Source organism: Malania oleifera, chromosome 9 (genome assembly GCF_029873635.1).
Source record: "Malania oleifera isolate guangnan ecotype guangnan chromosome 9, ASM2987363v1, whole genome shotgun sequence".
Classification (NCBI taxonomy): domain Eukaryota; kingdom Viridiplantae; phylum Streptophyta; class Magnoliopsida; order Santalales; family Ximeniaceae; genus Malania; species Malania oleifera.
Window position 1 is genome coordinate 34,220,734 of NC_080425.1, and position 22,216 is coordinate 34,242,949.

General features: G+C 36.4%; 1 pseudogene; it reads right to left on the reverse strand.

Annotated features, from left to right (window-relative positions):
• LOC131163421 (uncharacterized) overlaps positions 1–17,388 on the reverse strand; it is a 42,324-nt pseudogene extending 24,936 nt beyond the window's left edge.
• Positions 17,389–22,216: the final 4,828 nt, after the last annotated feature.

The following is a 22,216-nucleotide window of genomic DNA, read 5'->3' on the forward strand; positions in this document are numbered from 1 at the left end:
TGTTGTTGTTGCCACAGTCACATGATATGCCATATGATCTTGCATGTTATTATTAAATTTTTAGGATCATTATGGTTGTAATTTTCTGGGTATATTTTAGTATGTGCTTAATTAACAAACTAGAAAATTTGAACTTACTTGTTTTAAATTAAAACTTCTTTTTTAGCAAGCAACCCCAACACCATTTTGCAAACATTAAAAAGCGGATGTATATTATAATTATATATATATATATATATATATATATATTTACATATACTTTCGGAAAGATCAAATTTCAAAACAAACTCTTTATCACTTGCCTTATTATTATTATTATTATTATTATTATTATTATTATTATTATTATTATTATTATATACTATATGTTTTTAAATTGCATATCTGGTTCGGTAACTTGACATGAAAATACATGTGAACTAGTTTGACTGCCTTTATGCTTAAACCTTCAATTTGGTATCATATGTCGTGTGCTTTTAACTCAAATCTTTCACGGGTCTTATGATATGTTTCAATTGCGATGGTTTGTGTATATTTTTGTTCTAATCATGTTTGTTATGTCATCTGAACCTTTTGATGACCAGTTATGCCATTTTTGTGCCTCATTGCTATATTTCATGTTTTGTGAATTTGTTTATGCTTTGAAATGCATGACTATCATATCTCCTGCATGTGGATAGTTATACTTCTGTTTATTGTTTTTGATCATACTGGATTGTTTGAGTAAGTTGTTATGGATATATTGTCAATATATTACTCAATTAAGTCACTTGTATACAAGTATTTTTGGGAAAAAATGTTTTGTTTTTAAACGTCATGCTGCCGAATTTTCTAAAAACCTTTTTCAAAATATATCTTGTATTCAAATGATTATTTGCCTATGTGCTTAAATGTTTATTTAGGCTCTTTTAGCTATTGCCAAGAGGGGGAGAAGTAGGCAAGTCTTTGTCATCATCAAAAAGGGGGAGATTTTGACCCTATGGGTCATACCCAGTTTTAATAATGACAAATACTCAAGTATTTGATGACTATCTAGTTCATGTGCAAGTTTATATTAGAAGATACACTAATGGTACATGAATTAAAGCTTGAAGACCCTGAAGATCATTTTTGTTGTATTTCATTATTATTTAATTCGGGTAGTAATATTTAAGTAGGAAATGTCTGTAATATTTATTGCATATCATGCATGTAGGAGCTACAAGCCCAAAGACCTTAGAACGACTCTAGGTCCCTACACAAAATTAAGACTAAAGATGGACCTTAGGGAACACCCTTCGGTCGACCAATGCCGAATTTTTTTGGTGTCCTAAAGAATACCTAGAAATGACCCTAGGACACTCACACATTCATATATATATATATATATATATATATATATATATATATATTACTCAATTAAGTCACTTGTATACAAGTATTTTTGGGAAAAAATGTTTTGTTTTTAAACGTCATGCTGCCGAATTTTCTAAAAACTTTTTCCCAAATATATCTTGTACTCAAATGATTATTTGCCTATGTGCTTAAATGTTTATTTAGGCTCTTTTAGCTATTGCCAAGAGGGGGAGAAGTAGGCAAGTCTTTGTCATCATCAAAAAAGGGGAGATTTTGACCCTATGGGTCATACCCAGTTTTAATAATGACAAATACTCAAGTATTTGATGACTATCTAGTTCATGTGCAAGTTTATATTAGAAGATACACTAATAATATATGAATTAAAGCTTGAAGACCCTGAAGATCATTTTTGTTGTATTTCATTATTATTTAATTCGGGTATGTAATATTTAAGTAGGAAATGTCTGTAATATTTATTGCATATCATGCATGTAGGAGCTACAAGCCCAAAAACCTTAGAACGACTCTAGGTCCCTACACAAAATTAAGACTAAAGATGGACCTTAGGGAACACCCTTCGGTCGACCAATGCCAAATTTTTTTGGTGTCCTAAAGAATACCTAGAAATGACCCTAGGACACTCACACATGCATATATATATATATATATATATATATATATATATGTGTGTGTGTGTGTGTGTGTGTGTGTGTGATTTTGAGGAAAGGGTGATCACATATTTAAAAAGAACTGAAATGTATGAAAAATACATGTTTGGTCGACCGTACTGCTCCAGTACAATAGCTCCCGATCGACCGAACCAATGCCGGATCAACAGTTTGACCACTTCCCGATCGACCGAACTTGCCAGTTCATTCTCACCTGATCGACTGAACTCCCTTCAAGTCAACACTTTGACCATACGGTCGACCAAACCAATTTCTTAAGCCAATGCCCTGGTTGACCGAGTTCCCAAGTGTGAGAACTCAACGCTCCGGTCGACCGAACAACTTAGTTCAAAATCCTCCCAGTTGACCAAGCCGCATAGAAAAGGAAAATCGCCCTTAGGACACCATGTCCGGACGACCGAACTTCTAATTCATTTCTTACCCAATCGACCGAACTTACATATCTTGGTCAACCGAACCTTGCTTCTGTCGACCGGTGTTCTCGAATTGTCAAAATATTTTTACTGTGGTTAAAATTTTTAAACGGGGTTAATTACGCTAAAATGTTTTTAAACAATCCTAATAATAACCTACATATCCTTAACGGTTATATTTTTGGGGAACTCTATTATGCCCATTCATTTGCAAAAATTAGGTGGAGATTAGCAAGATTATTAATGAAATATCCTCTCAAATTTAAAAAGCTTATTTTTCCAAATACTGTCCCAAATACTCATCTACTTCATTTTCTTTGATCATCCAAGCCTAGAGAGATTGTTTAGATTATTAGTGTTCTATCCTAAATAGCCCTATATTCTCATTGAAATATGTATTGTTTGATTTTTGTTGAGAGTTTGGCTAGGGTTCTTCCCACGGATTTAACTTGATAAATCTTGTGCTGGAAAAACCCTTTAACTTGAGGATCTTTACGTTGTCATTGCAAGATTCCTTAAGTAATTATTTTTGTGTGCAAAAATATTTTATAAAGTTTGTTTTCAAACAAACTCTTGTGCTTGATACAATTTGAGAAAATATTTTTGAGTTCATTTGAATAATATTGCTAGCATCTTTGAAACACTAATCTGACATTGAGATTTCATATACTTTTTTTTCAAAGATTAGCTTGCTTGAACACTCTTGTGCTTGGTTAAGGGTAATCATTATATTGAGTGTAGATTGCACATATACACCATTGAGCTTACAGTTCTTACATGTTTGGTGTGGATTGATTATTACTTGCTTATATTGTTGTACATATCTACTTAGTGTGAGAAGCATATTTTCATGTACTCAAAAATTGTATTACACATTTGTTGTATTCTAGGCACGAGCATGAAGAGGGAGACTAGCCCTGTTGAATAGTACCAGACTGGCTTAGACCCAGTTAGGAAAGCTTGGTACGCCATTCTGGTAAGGCGTGTTGGTTAAGGTCAGCCCCTTGAATTGACCTAAGTGTAACCGGTGCCACTCCACTCATTAAGTGAGTCATTAGTGGAATCCTTTTGCTTGCAAGCTAGAGGCGGGGGCGTAGGCACAGTTGGCTGAACCCCGATAACATATCGTGTGTCTGTTTATATTTATGTACTTTATATTTACCGCACGTGTATGTTATGGTGTGAATGATGTGCATGATTTAAATTTCCACATATTATATTTATCGGGGCATTTGGAACTGTATAGACAGACCCTAGGTTACGAATATACTATGTTAGATTAGTTAAACCTGAGAATAAATTTTAAAGTTCCAATTCATCCCTCTCTTGGGAATACACCGAATCTAATAGATTCTATTCATCAAATCCATGAATATAGCAGGGGCATTCGTTAGATTAAAAGACATAACTAGAAATTCATAATGCCCATACCTGGTCTTGAAAGTTGTCTTTGAAATATCTTCTGCTTTAACTTGTATTCCAGGCACCTGATAACCTCCTCGGTGTGGTTTGGGAGTAGGTATCGTATGTCCCGGTACACCGCAGTGATAGCAGACTCCTCTCCCTGCTCGACACTCTCCCAAGTTTCTCTTTCCACATGTATGACGAGTTGGGTAGACCTGCATACCTTGAGTTCAAATAACAATCAATGGCCAACCGAAAGAACTATGGCTAAGAGAGTTGCTGGAATTCATGATTTGGAGCCGTTTTCTACCCTTTCAGCTCAAGTTGTTTCTCTATCCCATCATATTTCAGCTTTGTTAACCCAAATGATACCACAAAGTGCAGAATATGTAGCAGCTACAAGTAGGACATGTCCGAGCATAGAAGCGAGTCAAGAACAAGTTCAATACATCAACAATCAGAACTACAACTATCGTGGTAATCCTATGCCACAATATTACCATCTAGGGCTTCAAAATCATGAGAATTTGTCTTATGGAAATACAAAGAATGTGCTACAACCTCCTTCAAGATTTGATAGTCAACAAAGCAAAAAGAAGATGTCACTTGAGAGAAAAAAGCAAGGTTTAAAAAGACTGATTCACGGTTGGATAACATTGAGACTCATTGCAGCAATATGGAAGCCACTATAAAGAATCTTGGAATGCAAATTGGGCAACTGGTCACGACCATAAATTCCCAACAAAGAGGAACTTTTCCTAGCAACATAGACGTGAATCCAAAATAACAATGCAAGGCCATCACACTTAAGAGTGGAAGAGAATTTGAGAGATCACCATCAAAGGAAACCATGTCCACACCTATAGCTGAAAATAATGGCCAAAGCAAGAATAAAGTGGAAGATGAGGAAATCGTGGATGATACACCAAGAGAGATGGACACGCCTCCAACAATTTCATTTCTTGACAATCCTCCTATTCTCTCTACTCCACTTCCTTATCCTCAACGTTTTAAAAAACAAAAAATAGATAAGCAATTTTCTATGTTTTTGGATATTTTTAATAAAATTCACATAAATATTCCTTTTGCAGATGCCTTGGAACAAATGCCAAAACTATGTCAAATTCTTGAAGGACATCATTTCCAAGAAAAGAAGGTTAGAGGAGTTCGAAACAGTGAAGCTTACTGAAGAATGCAGTGCTATTCTTCAAAAGAAATTATCTCAAAATTTAAAAGATCGAGGGAGTTTCACTTTGCCTTGCACTATTGGAAATTCATTTTTTGATAAAGTTTTATGTGATCTTGAAGCTAGCATTAATCTTATGCCACTTTCTATTTGTAGGAAATTGGGACTTGGAGAGATGAAACAAACAACCATTTCTTTGCAACTAGCAGACCGATCCATCAAGTATCCACGTGGAATCATAGAATACATATTGGTAAAGGTGGACAAATTTATGTTTCTTGCTGATTTTGTGGTTTTAGATATGGAAAAAAGACCAAGAAGTCCCACTAATTCTTGGCCAACCATTCTTCGCCACTAGAAGGTGTTTAATTGATGTTCAAAAGGGTGAGCTAATATTAAAAGTAAATAAGGAAGAGGTCATGTTCAACATCTACCAAGCCATGAGGTTCCTAGAAGATCCAAGCACTTGCTTTCAGGTAGATGTCTTTCAGCAATGTGTAGAAGAATCCTTTCAAGAAGATGTACCAACTGATCAATTAGAATGATGTATCACCACTTCATCTCTTGCTTATGATTTTAATGACTCTTCTGTTTGTGAATCTGATTTACCTTTTGTTAGTGAGAAATTTCTCCACTATGTATTTGCCTTGGGAGCTTTGTAGCAGATTACAACACTTAGCAATGAAGTGGGGAGGATAGAACCTATGGTAGCAAAGACGGATTCTGTAATTTCTAAAGAAAAGATGCATCAAACTACAACTCTAGAGTTGAAGCAATTACATTAGCATCTTCACTATGCATTCTTAGGGGATTGTGACACCTTTCCAGTGATTGTCGCAACATCACTCACATTCGAAGAAGAGGAAAAGCTTGTGCGTGTGTTAAGGGAGCATAAAACAGCCTTGGGATGGACTATTTCTGACATAAAAGGTACAAGTCCTTCAATTTGCATGCACAGGATTTTAAAGGAGGAACTTTACAAACCGTCCATCGAGCACCAAAGAAGATTAAATCCAATAATGAAGGAAGTTGTGAGAGGTGAAAATTTGAAACTCCTCAATGCTAGAATTATTTATGCTATTTCAGACAGCTCATGGGTAAGTCCAGTGAAGCTTGTACCAAAGAAAGGTGGAATGACGGTGGTGAAAAATGACAACAATGAGTTTATTCCTACAAGAGCAGTCACGGGGTGGCGTGTATGTATGGATTACCACAAGTTGAATAAATCAACAAGGAAGGATCATTTTCCACTTCCCTTCACTGATCAAATTCTGGATCGATTGGTTGGATATTCCTATTATTGCTTCTTATATGGTTATTCGAGGTATAACTAGATTTCCATAGCACCTGAAGATCAGGAGAAAACTACATTCACATGCCCCTATGGAACATTTTCTTTTAGGAGGATGCCCTTCGGATTGTGCAATGCCCCAGCGACATTTCATGGTGCATAATGGCTATCTTTTTTGATATGGTGGAAGAGATAAAGGAAATTTTCATGGTTGACTTTTTAGTTTTTGGTACATCTTTTGATCATTGTTTGCATAATTTGGCTTTTGTTTTCAAGAGATGTGAAGATAAAAATCTAGTCCTAAACTGGGAGAAGTGTCATTTCATGGTTCAAGAAGGGATTGTGCTTGGCCATAGAGTGTCATCTAAAGGGATTAAAGTTGATTGAGCTAAAATTGCAACCATAGAAAAACTACCACCTCCAAAGAATGTGAAGGGAATCGGAAGCTTTTTGGGAGATGCGGGATTTTATAGAATATTTATAAAGGATTTTTTCTAAACTCTCTAAACCTTTATGCAATCTTCTTGAAAAAAATTCTACATTTGACTTTAATGATTTTTGTTTGTAGGCCTTCAAAAGTCATGTGTGATGCAAAGGACTTTGTAATTGGAGTAATGCTAGGACAAATGCTAGACAAACTGTTTAGGGCTACATATTATGCAAGCCGGACATTGAATGAAGCTCAATTAAATTATACAGCAATAGAGAAAGAGATGCTTGCTATGGTATTTGCTTGTGACAATTTTTGGTCTTACCTCATAGGTACAAAGGTGATAGTGTTCAATGATCATGCAGCACTTCGCTATTTGTTTGGAAAGAAGGATGCTAAGCCTAGGTTGATTCGTTGGATCTTGCTTCTGCAAGAATTTGATTTGGAGGTTCGCGATAAGAAAGGAAGCAAAAATTTAGTTGCTGATCATCTCTATCAGTTGGAGCAAAAGGAAGTAAGACCAGATTCAGTGATCCAAGAAGCATTCCTTGATAAGCAGTTGTTTGCATGTGAGATCAAGCTTCCCTGGTACACTGATATTGTAAACTATATAGCTTGCAAAGTATTGCCACCAGATCTCACTTACCATCAACGCAAGAAGTTTCTGCATGATGTGAAATATTATCTTTGGGATGAGCCTTTTCTATTCAAAAGATGCCCTGATCAAATCATTAAAAGATGTGTGCCAAAAGAAGAGATGCAAGCCATTCATCGTCATTGCCATTCCTTATCATATGGAGGACACTTTGGAGCAACACAAACAACAGCTAAGGTACTTCAAAGTGGCTCCTTTTGGCCTTCTATTCTTCGTGATAGTTATACTTTGGTGAAAACTTGTGACTGGTGCCAACGTATGGGAAATATTTCAAGATGTTAGGACCTACCTGACTCACTCGAAAAATGAGCAGCTCGGAAGCTATCCCAAGTATAGGAGTTCTGTCGTGTAATATTCAACCCAAATGTCAGATCCTCTCCTCAAGGAATGCAGTTTATTCTCAAATTTTATGTATTTCCAATCAAAAATAAAAAGTTACTGAACATAATTCAGAGTCAGGTTTTTTGGATTTTTTTGAGATTTATTTTGATAAATTAAAGGAAAATGCAATTTAAACCCTAATTCCTAACATGCATTGAATTAAATAACGAGAAACATGCTTGTCATTTTATTTTGTTCATCATTGTCCAATTCCCAAGCGTAGGAAAATTCCATTGTCAAGCATAATAAATCTTGGAGTCCCAAGGTCATTTCCACAGGGATTCAATTGGTAAGTTTAAGAGTTCATACCTCACAAATTAATTCAGAGTGAGAGGTGTGGGGATTGATTTTAATGAATACAACTGTCACTTGATTATAACAATTTAATTAAAGGGTTAGGCTTTAGATTTCATCCTAATTTCATCATTGGTAATCAAATCTCATCTTTATAACTCAACCAACATCAATATACCTATTGAACTTGATCGGAAAATATATCGCTTGAAATGCATAGGTTTGACAACAATTGTTTAATAATGTCAAATGAAAATATTTTAGCAAATTTTTAGAATGTAAGAACAAAAAGCATTGGTTGTGTCAAGATTTAACTTGTCTACAATCAATCAAGAAGTTTACAAAACCAAAAGTTTTTAGAAAAAGATCATTGAACATTAACCAATCTTAAACATAAAATACTTGAAGACTAAGATGAGAATTACCAATAATAAGATGTAGGACTCCACCCTTAGCCTAACTTGAAATTTAGTTGGCCATTAGAATGAAAAGGAGAAATACTTAAATTAAAAACTTTCGAATGTTTACAAGGAAATGAGAGAGAGAATACAAGAAAATGAGGTAGCTCCCTAAGGCTAACACAAGCCTCTTATTTATAGGTTGACAAATTACTACTTCCACTCCAAAACCTAACACAATTTATTAGTTACACTCCTATACCTACCACAAACACCTTCACCTACCAAAAACACCTTCACCTACCAAAATGGTAGTTGCACTCCTTGTGATGTTGAAATTTATTGTTTAATCTCGTCACCTTTCTTCTAACTCAAATTTGGAAGGCTAAACATTGTAATTTGGACTTTCTCGTGAAATAAAAATTTGTAGATCTTGAAGTCTTCTTTGAAAGGCGACTAAGTTTGCATAAATTAGACAACCGAGTCAAAAGTTATGACTGATTTACCAAAGCTGCGCAAAACTGCTACATTACTTCAATTAACCCCAATTAAAGTACTATTGGATGTTATTCAATTCTTACAAACATCCTTCCTCACTACACAAATTAGTACTTTGAATCCTTAAAGTCTTTGTAGCCAATCCATACTCCACCCGAGGGCTAATCAATTATTTATTGCAATTTACCTACAAATCACAAAAATCACACAATAAGTTCTATATGCATATTACGTAGATGATTTACTTATTTCTGTGCACTAAGATGGCGTATAAATGTTCATAAATATGCAATATTATGTACTAATCACACCCCCCAACTTGCACATTGCTAGTCCCTAGAAAATATTTTAAAGAAAACTTCAAATAAAGTACAAAATTGGAAAATAAAGTCACTTTCGTAGGGAAACACGATTGCATTTAGCGCATGCAACAAGCCTTTAAACCCCTAGGTTCCCCCTAGTGGACGAGTTAAGTCTTGTGAGGGCTTGTAGAGATGCTACCCACAAACATCATTCATGCTGTCAAAAGAAAATAACAATGACTATAGTAAAAATAAAAGTAAAAATAAAAATAAAAAAATAAAGTAAACTACTACTACCTTAAAACTTAAAACAAGAACTCCCTTATCAACTTATGAATTTTAAACTAGTCCAATAAATAGAATGCTCAATTAATTAATTTACTTACAAGTAATACAAAGTTTTAGAGAAAAACTCAAATGCATCAATCCAACTCTCAATGTGTAAGTGAATTTAGCCATTGAAAATAATCCAAGTTATCCAAATGCAGATGAATTTAGATCATTCCATTTTTGAGTTTTGACTTCAAGACCTTACCATAGTGTCTCTCAGAAATAAAATATCTCATTGAAAATAGGGTAAACATCCACCCAAGAGCTCATGTGAACAAGAGTATTTGACTAGCAATTTCAAGTATAATTCACATGAATAGAAAAACGGCACAGATGGAAACAAGTCTCGAAAACTGAGTAATGAATTATAATCTTGATAAGTGGCATGTTAGTGGCACATGATTCATTAAAATTATTTAACATTGAAACACACGGAAATTCATAGAATCAAAAAGGACTTTCATTGGTTGTAATGTAATTCAGGTAAGAAGGAAAGGGGATCAAAATTGTGATGGTTTTCAATGTGGCTTAGGACACTACCCATGACCATCACAAATTCTAACCTATCCAAACACATAGTTAAATACCCAAACATAAAATGGGATTGAAGAAAACACACCATACAAGGTTGTAAACCTCAATCTTTAAGAAGTTATTGCTCGAGAGGGCTACAAATGGGGCATTAAATATGGCACCAACATGCTAATAATAAAGGGTATGAACTGAGGTTTTTTTTTTTTTTTTTTTTTTTTTTTTTTCTTTTTTAAGAATGAACCCAGTCCTACGTTCCTTCAACGTTTACAAGCCACTACCAACATTTCCAACCCTTGAACAATATTTACCCACAAAAGACTTCCCTAAGCTGGCCAAGAATGGGGAAAACACTAACAGCTCAAAAACAGGGTACAAATGATATTTAAAGTTAGAAGAATTAAGGCTCGAATTTTCAAGAGGGCCTAAGATCATGTTCTATAAATTGCCACAATTCAGTATTGAATAATAATAAGGCTTAAATATATGTCACTAACAGTGGAAAATTTATGTATTGAATTAAAATTACCCCCAATTGAAAGATAGGCACAAATATGACAAGAAGGTTTAAGTCTCCACTTGATTTGTAAGGACCTCATTCACAAGCATTAATAACTCAAATATGTTTCAAATGGCTTGTAGATGTGCACGAGTGAGATGCCAAATTGATGATTAAGCATGTCTCAAAACAAAGTATTACACTAAGTCTATGAATCACATAAGAGCATACTAGAAATCAAGCAGAGTTTAAATTCACTCATCAAAAAGTCTTCTCTCTTTCTCACTCTTTTTTCAAATATATATATATATATATATATATATATATATATATATATATAACTGATATCTTCACACCCCCAACTTAAATTATGCATTGCCCTCAGTGTATATAGATGAAATAAGAAGAAAAGATTAGGGAGAGTAAGGAGAAGGTATCACCTTGAGAATGAGTCTACGACATATCTGTAATTAATGGGTAAGAAAAAGGACAAAACACCAAAATCAAAGTAAATGTCTGGGCTGCGCACGCCTGTATTCTTATCCTGACAACAAATTTGAGAACTAGGAAGGAATGCCTTTATTTGATGGGGTTTTTCTCTAGCCTTCCAGACCTGAATGATCTATCTGCAACCAACACAGACAATAGGATAAGAAGACAGGTTGTCTGCCCTTTCAAAAAAAAATCTGGAAAATGAGATGTAATGGTGCTTATAAATGGAAGTGAATGCACAAGGGTTAGGCACTCAAGACATCCGTTCGATCTTGCACTCCAAAATTTCCTAGCTTCTTTTAAAGGCTCTCAATCATCCCCATGGCAGGATCATCATCCAACCCAATTTCGGATCTGAATGTGGCACCAGATGTGACGACCAGTCCTAATGAGCTACTAAGATATATCCCTGGTCTATCTTATTTTTCACCTCAGCTCCAAGGTGATGTGATGAAAACTGAAATGGTAATGGCCACAATGTCTGATACAAGTGCAGCTTCCCATGCGATTTCTCTGAGTGCTCAGGTGATCACGTTGATATCTCACTTGACCCAACGTCTGCAGAGTCGGAACACTACTGTGAACCGCCTCCAAAATGAGATTGCCTTTCTGCAGCAGAAATCCCGAGAAGACCTACAAAAAGTAAAAGACTTGCAGCAAGAAAATAAGGAGCTGAAGCGAGAGGTCAATGAGTTGAGGAGGCTGGTGGAAAAATACTCCAATGATCTTGGGCCTAGGGTAGCAGGGCTGGAGGAAAGTCGGGAGCATTTCCAGAAGGAACATAAATGGCTCAAAGCCATGGTGTAAGGAAAGGGCAAGACCTCCTGCTTTTCAACTTGAGGGGGGAGGCATGATAGAGATTCGGTCTAAGGGTCTTCTCTTTTTCCTTTTTTTTTTTATTTTGAAAATAATAGACCGAGTAGCACGGTGTGTAAACCTCTCCCCCCAACTTGAAATGTACATTGTCCTTATTGTCCAAAGTGATGGCATGATGCAAGCCTGTGAAAAGGGGTTAAAAAGAACACGGGAGAACAAGAATAGTTAAAATAAAAGAGAAGAAAGAGAAAAAAAATAAAAATAAAGATACAAGAACATAAAAATAAAATAAAGAAAGTGAAATATATAGAAGACTACAAGACTAAATGTGGTCTAAGTTGACGGGAAGTCTAGGTAAACAGGATCCACCATTTCCTCTCCAGTGTTAACACGAGAGAAATCTTCCAAAAATGGTTTTAGACGTTGCCCATTTACCTTGAAAACATTACCATCTTTGGGATTTTCAATATCCACAGTACCATGAGGGTAAACCGCCTTTACTATGTACGGACCTGTCCAATGGGATCTTAGCTTACCTGGAAACAAGTGAAGCCTAGAATTGTACAATAAGACCTTTTGGTTAGGTTGAAATTGTCTCCTCATAATATGTTCATCATGAAAACCCTTTACCTTCTCTTTATAAATTCTAGAGTTCTCATAAGCATCTCTTCTTAATTCTTCAAGTTCATTTAACTGCAAACAACGATGGTCACCGCCCATTCCAAGATTGGAATTCAAAGTGTTAATGGCCCAGTAGGCTCTATGTTCCATTTCCACAGGTAAATGGCAAGCCTTACCATAAACTAGCCTATAAGGAGACATACCCAAAATGGTTTCGAAAGCAGTGCGGTATGCCCAAAGCGCATCAACCAATCTCAAGGACCAGTCTTTACAATTCGGGTTTACCGTTTTTTCAAGGATAATTTTAATCTCCCTATTAGCCAATTCTGCTTGCCCATTAGTTTGCGGGTGATAGGCTGTTGAAACTTTATGGGCGATACCATATTTTTTCATTAAAGTTTCAAAAGATCTATTACAAAAATGTAAGCCGCCATCACTAATGATTGCTTTAGGCATCCCAAAACGAGATAAAACATTTTGTTTTAAAAACTTGATCACCACCTTGTGATCGTTAGTTCTCGTTGGAATAGCCTCTACCCATTTGGATACATAGTCCATCGCTAAAAGAATGTACAGATAGCCAAAGGAGGAGGGGAAAGGACCCATAAAATCGATGCCCCAACAATCAAAAATTTCAATAATCAAAATAGGGTTTAAGGGCATCATATTTCTATGTGTAATCCCTCCTAACCTTTGGCATCTATCGCACCGTTTGCAAAATTCATGAACGTCTTTAAAAAGAGTGGGCCAGTAAAAACCACTTTGTAAAATTTTTGTGGTGGTTTTTCTTGAAGAGAAATGCCCACCACAGGGTCCACTATGACAGAATGAGATGACACCTTGAGTCTCTTCATTTGACACACATCTTCTTAAAATCTGGTCTGGACAATATTTAAACAAGTATGGGTCATCATAAAAGAACCGCTTGACTTCAACTAGAAATTTTTTCCTATCTTGGGCATTCCAATGTGATGGCAGTTGCCCAGATACGAGATAGTCAACAATGTCGGCATACCAAGGTAGGTTTACCACAAGGAATAGTTGTTCATCCGGGAAACTATCTCTGATAGGGATATGCTGTAGAGGGTTATCAAATACCAGTTGAGACAAGTGATCAGCCACAACATTTTCAACTCCTTTCTTGTCTTTAATAATTAAATCAAATTCTTAAAGGAGCAAGATCCACCGGATGAGCCTTGGCTTAGCATCCTGCTTAGAGAGCAGATACTTGAGCACAGCATGATCTGTAAAAACAACAATAGGTGAACCAATGAGATATGACCGAAACTTGTCCAGTGCAAAAACTATTGCTAGTAATTCCTTTTCTATGGTGGTGTAATTCATTTGTGCATCATTAAGAGTTCTACTAGCATAGTACACCACACAAGGTTTATTATCTCTCCTTTGCCCTAGCACCGCTCCAATGGCATAATCACTTGCATCGCACATAAGTTCAAAAGGCATTTTCCAATCTGGTGGTTGCATTATAGGTGGAGAAATTAACATTTTTTTCAGTTTTGAAAAAGCCGCTTCACATGCATTTGTCCACTCGAATGGAACATCCTTAGCAAGAAGGTTGCACAAAGGACGTGTAATGGCACTGAAATCTTTTATAAACCTTCTATAAAACCCTGCGTGTCCAAGAAAGGACCGCACATCCTTGATGCAAGTTGGTGTAGGAAAATTTGAAATAATTTCTACCTTGGACTTGTCTACTTCTATCCCCTTAGCAGAAACAATGTGGCCCAACACAATACCTTGTGTCACCATAAAGTGACATTTTTCCCAATTTAAGATGAGATTTTTCTCCTCACATCTAGTGAGCACACAACCTAAATTTCCCAGGCATCCCTCAAATGAGTCACCGAAAACAGAGAAGTCATCCATGAAGACTTCCACAATTTCCTCAACCATGTCACTGAAGATACCCATTATGCACCGTTGAAAAGTTCCCGGTGCATTACACAATCCAAAGGGCATTCTCTTGTAAGCAAATGTGCCAAAAGGACAAGTGAATGTAGTTTTTTCTTGGTCCTCTAAGGCAATCTCGATCTGATTGTAACCAGAATACCCATCCAAAAAACAGTGGAAAGAGTGACCAGCCACTCTCTCTAGGACCTGGTCCAAAAACAGAAGCGGGAAATGATCCTTCCTAGTGTAAGAGTTCAATTTTCTATAATCAATGCACACACGCCAACCCTTTTGAATACGAGTTAGAATTGATTCATCATTCTCATCAACAATCACAGTCACTCCTGACTTCTTTGGTACCACTTGAGTGGGACTAACCCACTTGCTATCAGCGATGGGGTAAATGATACCTGCATCCAAAAGCTTCAATACTTCCTTCCTAACTACCTCTTTCATTATAGGGTTCAATCTACGCTGTGGTTGGTGAGATGGTTTGGCATCTTCCTCAAGGTAAATCCTATATGTGCAGATCAAGGGGCTAATACCTTTGATATTAGCTATGCTCCATCTTATAGCACTCCTATGGGATCTCAACAAGTCTAACAATTTGGCCTCTTGGGCTTCCTCTAATGTAGAGGATATCACCATAGGGTAAGTCTCTCCCTCACCTAGAAAAGAATATTTTAAATGTGATGGCAATGGTTTTAGCTCAGGCTTGGGTGGTTGGACATGAGATGGTAAAATTTTAGTCTCAGAAGGAGTTAACTCCTCAAATCTAGGAATCCAACCATGAACTTCAAAGACCTCAACTATATTGAGAAGAGAGTGGAAGTGCTCCGCTTTGGGGTTCTCAACACAGTCATCCTCCACAACATTTAACAGGCATGCTTCAAGAGGGTCTTCATAAGAGAAGGCATCCAAGTGTTCCTGCGAAATAGCATCAATGCTATTAGCTTCAAACACATCACCATCATCCCCAACTTGCTTCATGACATTAAAAATGTTATGGTCAGCAGTCATGTTCCCAAATGAGATTTTCATTAAACCATTCCTGCATTGGATGTTAGCATTGCTCGTAGCAAGGAATGGTCTACCAAGGATAATAGGAATGTGGGAATTTTTGGTCACCACTTGTTGAGTATCCAGTACCACAAAATCAATAGGGTAAAAGAATTGATCCACTTGTACTAAAACATCCTCCACGACTCCCTTAGGGATCCTAATACTTCTATCTACCAATTCTAAGGCCATCTTGGCTTCAACTCTCCCAACCCAAGTTGTTCATAGATAGAGTAGGGGAGAAGATTCACACTCGCCCCCAAACCAAGCAAGGCACGCTCGAATTTTAATTCCCCTATCACTATGGAAATGGTCAGCCTCCCAGGGTCTTTGTATTTGGGAGGTGTAGTTGCATTCAGGATTGAGCTCACTTGTTCAGATAAAAGGACTTTGCTATGCACATTATGCTTTCGCTTCACAGTGCACAGATCCTTTAAAAATTTAGCATATGCAGGTACTTGCTTTATGGCATCAAGTAAAGGTATATTCACCTTCACTTGTTGGAACAATTCAAGCATTTCAACATTACACCTTCCCTTTTGAGGAGCCTTGAGTCTTTGTGGGTACGGAATGATTATTGGATCTTTTGCAACAACTTTCTCACCCTCAATCTCTTGGGGCTCTTGCATCACCTCATTACTCTTAGATTCATGAATAGGCTCTTTGAAAACATTGCTTGAAGAGCCTTCATCATTTCCTTTTGAAATCTCTTTTTGTGGAATTTTTCTTTCAACTTTCTTACCACTTCTAAGGGTAATGGATTTAGCATGCTCCATAGTCACCTCAGAGTCACTAGTACTCGCAATACTATGTTGACCCACTGGATTAGCTTGGGGTTGGGAAGGAAATTTACCTTTTTCTTGTTGAAGTACCCCAACAGTAGTGTTCAACTTAGTAATTTGAGCTTTCATGTCCCCAATAGATTGAGTGATTTGAAAAATTGATTGACTCGTGTGGGCTATGAATTGTTGCAATTGATCCTCCAGACTTTTTTTATGAGGGGGTTGGTATGGTGGAGCATTTTGTTGCCCTGGAGGGGCATATGCTTGAGGATGATTTTGAGTATACCCTTGAGAACTTTGACTTTGATGGAATTGGGCTCCCTGCCCTTGAAAATTTGGTGGGGCATGGTGATTGAAACTTTGAGCAGGAAATGAAGGATTAGCCACCTCTTGATTCCTCCAACTAAAGTTAGGGTGATTTGACCACCCTTTGTTGTAAGTTTCAGAGTATGGATTGTTGAAGGGCCTTTTGAATTGATTCAACGAATTTACACTTGCCTGACCACTAATCACTTCTTTCAGAGAGGGAATGGTGGGACACTCACTAGTGGAGTGTTCCTGGGTTTCACAAATTGCACAAATATTTTCCAATCTAGGTCTAGTGGTAACCTCATTTACCCTCTTCATTTGCAAAGCCTCCATTTGCCTTGTGAGGTTTGCAATCTTAACTAACACATCGTCCTTTTCTTTGAGTTGGTACATCCCTCCTCCACTCTGAATACCAGGGTGCCTTGATGTTCCAATGGATTGAGGAGTGCCCCAAGTTTGGGGTCGTTCCGCCAAAACATCAAAGTAATCTAATGCATCCTCATGTGATTTGTTTAAAAACTCACCATTGCACATCAAGTCTATATACTGGCGATTCTTAGGTGAAAGTCCTTGCATGAAAAAGTTCACAATTTGCCAAGTATCTAGACCATGATGTGGAATGGTTTGTAGAAGCTCCTTGAAGCGTTCCCCCACTTGATGAAAATCTTTATTCGGTTTTTCAGAAAAATTTTCAATTTGTTTGGTCAAATCAATGGTTTTTTGTGTGGGAAAAAACTTCTTCAAGAAGTCTCTTTGCATTTCTTCCCAAGATGTAATAGAATGAGGTTTAAGGGAATATGGTTATGACTTAGCTTTATCCTTTAAAGAAAAAGGGAAAAGCTTAAGTTTAACCATATCTTCAGGGACAACGGAGTTAGTAAGAGTTGAACAAACCTTTTCAAATTCCTTTATATGTAAGTAAGGGGACTCTGAATCCATCCCATGAAATGTGGGCACCATCTTAATCATTTCAGGTTTCAACACAAAGTGGCAAGCTTGCATTGGTAAACGAATACAAGAGGGCTCACTAGACCTTGGAGGATTGAAATAATCTCCTAATGTTCTTGCATGTTGAATGATGGGAACAATAGGGACATTTTGATAATTTGGGGCATTTTGAAAATTTTGAAAATTTTGAAATTGTTGTGCCCCCATTCCTTCTTGGTCTTGCATATTACGTTGATTTCCGAAGAAAGGCAGTTGCCCCACTTGACCTTGGCGAAAGGGTTGGTTGTTGTCACCCCCTTGATTAACTTGAGCGAATAAGGGGTTGGCTTCTCCATATTAGGGTGGAGCATTCCTGGGAGAATGAATTGGGCCTCCATTTCCATCCCTCTCATGTGGAAGTTCTTGGTTATTTTGTGGTTCCAACGCCATTGGTCCTCCAGAGGATGAGGGTCCTCTTTGGAAATTTATGGATGGAGGTGCTTGGATGGGCTCTTCCGAGAATTCTAAGTGACGTTGAACTAATCTAGAAGGCCACTCCCTAACTAGCCTATTAGTTCCATCACGAACCCAACTCAACATACACTATGATTACGAAATTCAATAAAATGAAATAAACAATTAGTTCCTGCAAAAGAAAGAAAATGTTACTACAAGTTAATATAAACAGTTCAGGCGATACAACCGTCCATGGAAAACAAGGAAACGTAAATACAAATAAATGTACAAAAATGAATAAATAAATAAATAAATATATAATAGTTAGTACAAGTAGGAGGTAGAAAAACCAGCCATTGTATATACATATATATAGATATATAGTATTATGCACTTCTTCTTCTTCTTCTTCTTCTTTTTTCAAACTTAAACTAAATCCCCGGCAACGGCGCCAAAAATGCTTGTCATTTTATTTTGTTCATCATTGTCCAATTCCCAAGCATAGGAAAATTCCATTGTCAAGCATAATAAATCTTGGAGTCCCAAGGTCATTTCCACAGGGATTCAATTGGTAAGTTTAAGAGTTCATACCTCACAAATTAATTCAGAGTGAGAGGTGTGGGGATTGATTTTAATGAATACAACTGTCACTTGATTATAACAATTTAATTAAAGGGTTAGGCTTTAGATTTCATCCTAATCTCATCATTGGTAATCAAATCTCATCTTTATAACTCAACCAACATCAATATACCTATTGAACTTGATCGGAAAATATATCGCTTGAAATGCATAGGTTTGACAACAATTGTTGAATAATGTCAAATGAAAATATTTTAGCAAACTTTTAGAATGTAAGAACAAAAAGCATTGGTTGTGTCAAGATTTAACTTGTCTACAATCAATCAAGAAGTTTACAAAACCAAAAGTTTTTAGAAAAAGATCATTGAACATTAACCAATCTTAAACATAAAATACTTGAAGACTGAGATGAGAATTACCAATAATAAGATGTAGGACTCCACCCTTAGCCTAACTTGAAATTTAGTTGGCCATTAGAATGAAAAGGAGAAATACTTAAATTAAAAACTTTCGAATGTTTACAAGGAAATGAGAGAGAGAATACAAGAAAATGAGGTAGCTCCCTAAGGCTAACACAAGCTTCTTATTTATAGGTTGACAAACTACTACTTCCACTCCAAAACCTAACACAATTTATTAGTTACACTCTTATACCTACCACAAACACCTTCACCTACCAAAAACACCTTCACCTACCAAAATGGTAGTTGCACTCCTTGTGATGTTGAAATTTATTGTTTAATCTCGCCACCTTTATTCTAACTCAAGTTTGGAAGGCTAAACATTGTAATTTGGACTTTCTCGTGAAATGCAAATTTGTAGGTCTTGAAGTATTCTTTGAAATGCCACCAAGTTTGCATAAATTGGACAACCGAGTCAAAAGTTATGATCGATTTACCAAAGCTGCGCAAAACTGCTACATTACTTCAATTAACCCCAATTAAAGCACTATTGGATGTTATTCAATTCTTCCAAACATCCTTCCTCACTTCACAAATTAGTACTTTGAATCCTTAAAGTCTTTGCAGCCAATCCATACTCCACCCGAGGGCTAATCAATTATTTATTGCAATTTACCTGCAAATTACAAAAATCACACAATAAGTTTTATATGCATATTACGTGGATGATTTACTTATTTCTGTGCACTAAGATGGCGTATAAATGTTCATAAATATGCAATATTATGTACTAATCAAAACATATATCCTGTGTCTAATCAGGTAGGAATTAAGCACGCAATTCTAAAAACTCTACTAATAACAAATCTAAATGAAAGCTGATTTTAATGTGATTAAGAACGTAAACAAAAGTTCAAAACTTAAGAACTAAACAGTAAACGAAATACACTAAAAAAAAAATCGTACTTAAACTAAACGAACTTAATTTAAATAAAACCCAACAAAATTTAATTTCTAAAGAAAGACAACAAATTTAAATTGCGAAGGAAATATTTTTTTTCTTTTTGTATTTTGCTCTTCTTTTTTTTTTTTTTTTCAAAAACCAAACCGAACCTTAATCAATAATAAAAAAATAGCTTAAACATAAACTCACACTAATAATAAATCCACTCTAATAATAATAACCCTACAAGATTCAAAAACTTAAACTTTAATAAAAACTCACTAAAAAAAATAACAAGCACTCAATTAATCAAAGGTAAGAACAAATAATAAAACAAAAACTAAATAAAAGGAAAAGGAAGGGGAAAAAAAATAAAGAAGGAGAAAAGAGAGGGAAAGAGATGCTCAGGCAACAAGTTGGCCGAGGGGTGTATCTCAGGATGGCTAGCCGTGGCTCGGAGTAGTAGCACGCTGGAGGAGTAGGGGAACAGGGCAGCAAAGGTGGTGGGTTTTGGACTCAACTGCAGTAGGATAACAACAGGACTCTTGGGGTTCAGCAGCTGTGGCAGCCAGGAGAAACATTAGCAGCTTCAACAGAAGCAATAGAATAAGGCAGCAATGGCAGTCATGGGCAGTGGCACAACAGCTGACGAAGAAGAAGAAAGGGCAGGAGAGGGGTTCAGGGTTTAGCAGCTGTGGCAGTAAGGCAGCAGGGAGCAGGGGAAGGGAGGGAAGAAGAAGAAGAAGAAGGAAAGGCGAAGAGGGAGAAGAGAAGGAGATAGGGAAAGAGAAAGAGAGCTGAGGTTGTGCAACTATGGAAGAGAGGAGAGAGAGCATCCGAGAGTGGGAGAGAAGAAAGGAGAAAGGAAGGAAGAAGAAGAAGCTGAGAAGGAAAAGGAGAAGGGGGAGGGAAGGAGGAAAAAGGGGCAATGGGGCTTGACTTGCCTGAAGGAAAAAAAAACATATATAGGGAAAGCAGGGAAACCCTACACACACCAAGGAGAGGGTCCGGGTGCATGGCCGAGTCACATCAGGTAAATATTTTTTTTTCTTTTTTTTTATTTTTTCTTTCTTCTTTATATTCTTTTTCTTCTTTAGAGAACAAGGATGATTTTTACCATCCTAGAGCTCGTTTCTCTTGAAACTCAAAACACGGAAGTTGTAAATAATCTTCTCATCTTTCTCTAGGATTTTAAATCGTCTTAATCGGAGCTTAGACAGGAAAATTATGCACAAATTATGAACTGGTACCAGTTTCAGCTCCTAATAATTTCTTACAATAAAAAAATGCCAAAAATTCATAAATTGCTCAATAAAACCCAAATGTTACAATAAGGACACCGTGTTAAAATATTGAGAGTAATTAGGTATTTAATTAAAAATATAAGCCTCAATACATGAATTAAAGTACCTAATTACGCAGTTTAAGCGCATAATCACACCCCCCAAATAACATTTTTCTAGTATCTAGCAAATAATGTATGATTTTAAGGGTGGTATCCACAAATACTAACTCCAGCAAACATGAAATTAATGCCTATACAACACAATCATACCATTTCACATACAGGGATATAACCGAATTTCACACAAGCTCATCATATGCAATGCACACAACTCCTTAGTAAGTCATTCATGCGAGTTTCATTGTTATATAGCAACTAGGAACAGTATACTCACATGAAGTTAATCAGCTGTACAATTTAGGGTTAATGTGATCATATAAGTTCGAGTATAAACAAGTGAAATTTCAAGGTATGTGCAATGTGTATAACTCGTTACACCCAGGATACCAGTTGACACCTATAGAATAGTCGTTTTGACTCTGTCTAACTGGTATACCCTCAAAAACACTCAAAAGGAATGAGTTTGCTCATCATATGTGAGGAGGAGTGTCATGATCAAACATCCTGCATATTGCTAGGAACAAACGCTAAATGTATGGAGTGGACTAGTTTGAAAAAGATCCAGCCTATTTGTGAGGTATTGGGTCCTTCATCCTAGCATCTTCTCACCTACTCGTCATGTCCAATCGAGACCACCCTAGATCAACTTATTCACAAACTTGACGTGAATACATCTGAGGCATTAAACGGTTGAAAAATCTTCATACATGGAGAATATGTGTCGTGTCCTTGACTTTTTGTGGTATTTCTATGGAGCAAACATTATTTCATATGCATTCCTATTTCTTATTCTTTCTTTTTCTTATTCTTCAATTTCTATCTTTTCTTGGTCAATTAGGACAATCATTACACTTCTTTCATTATCTTCATACC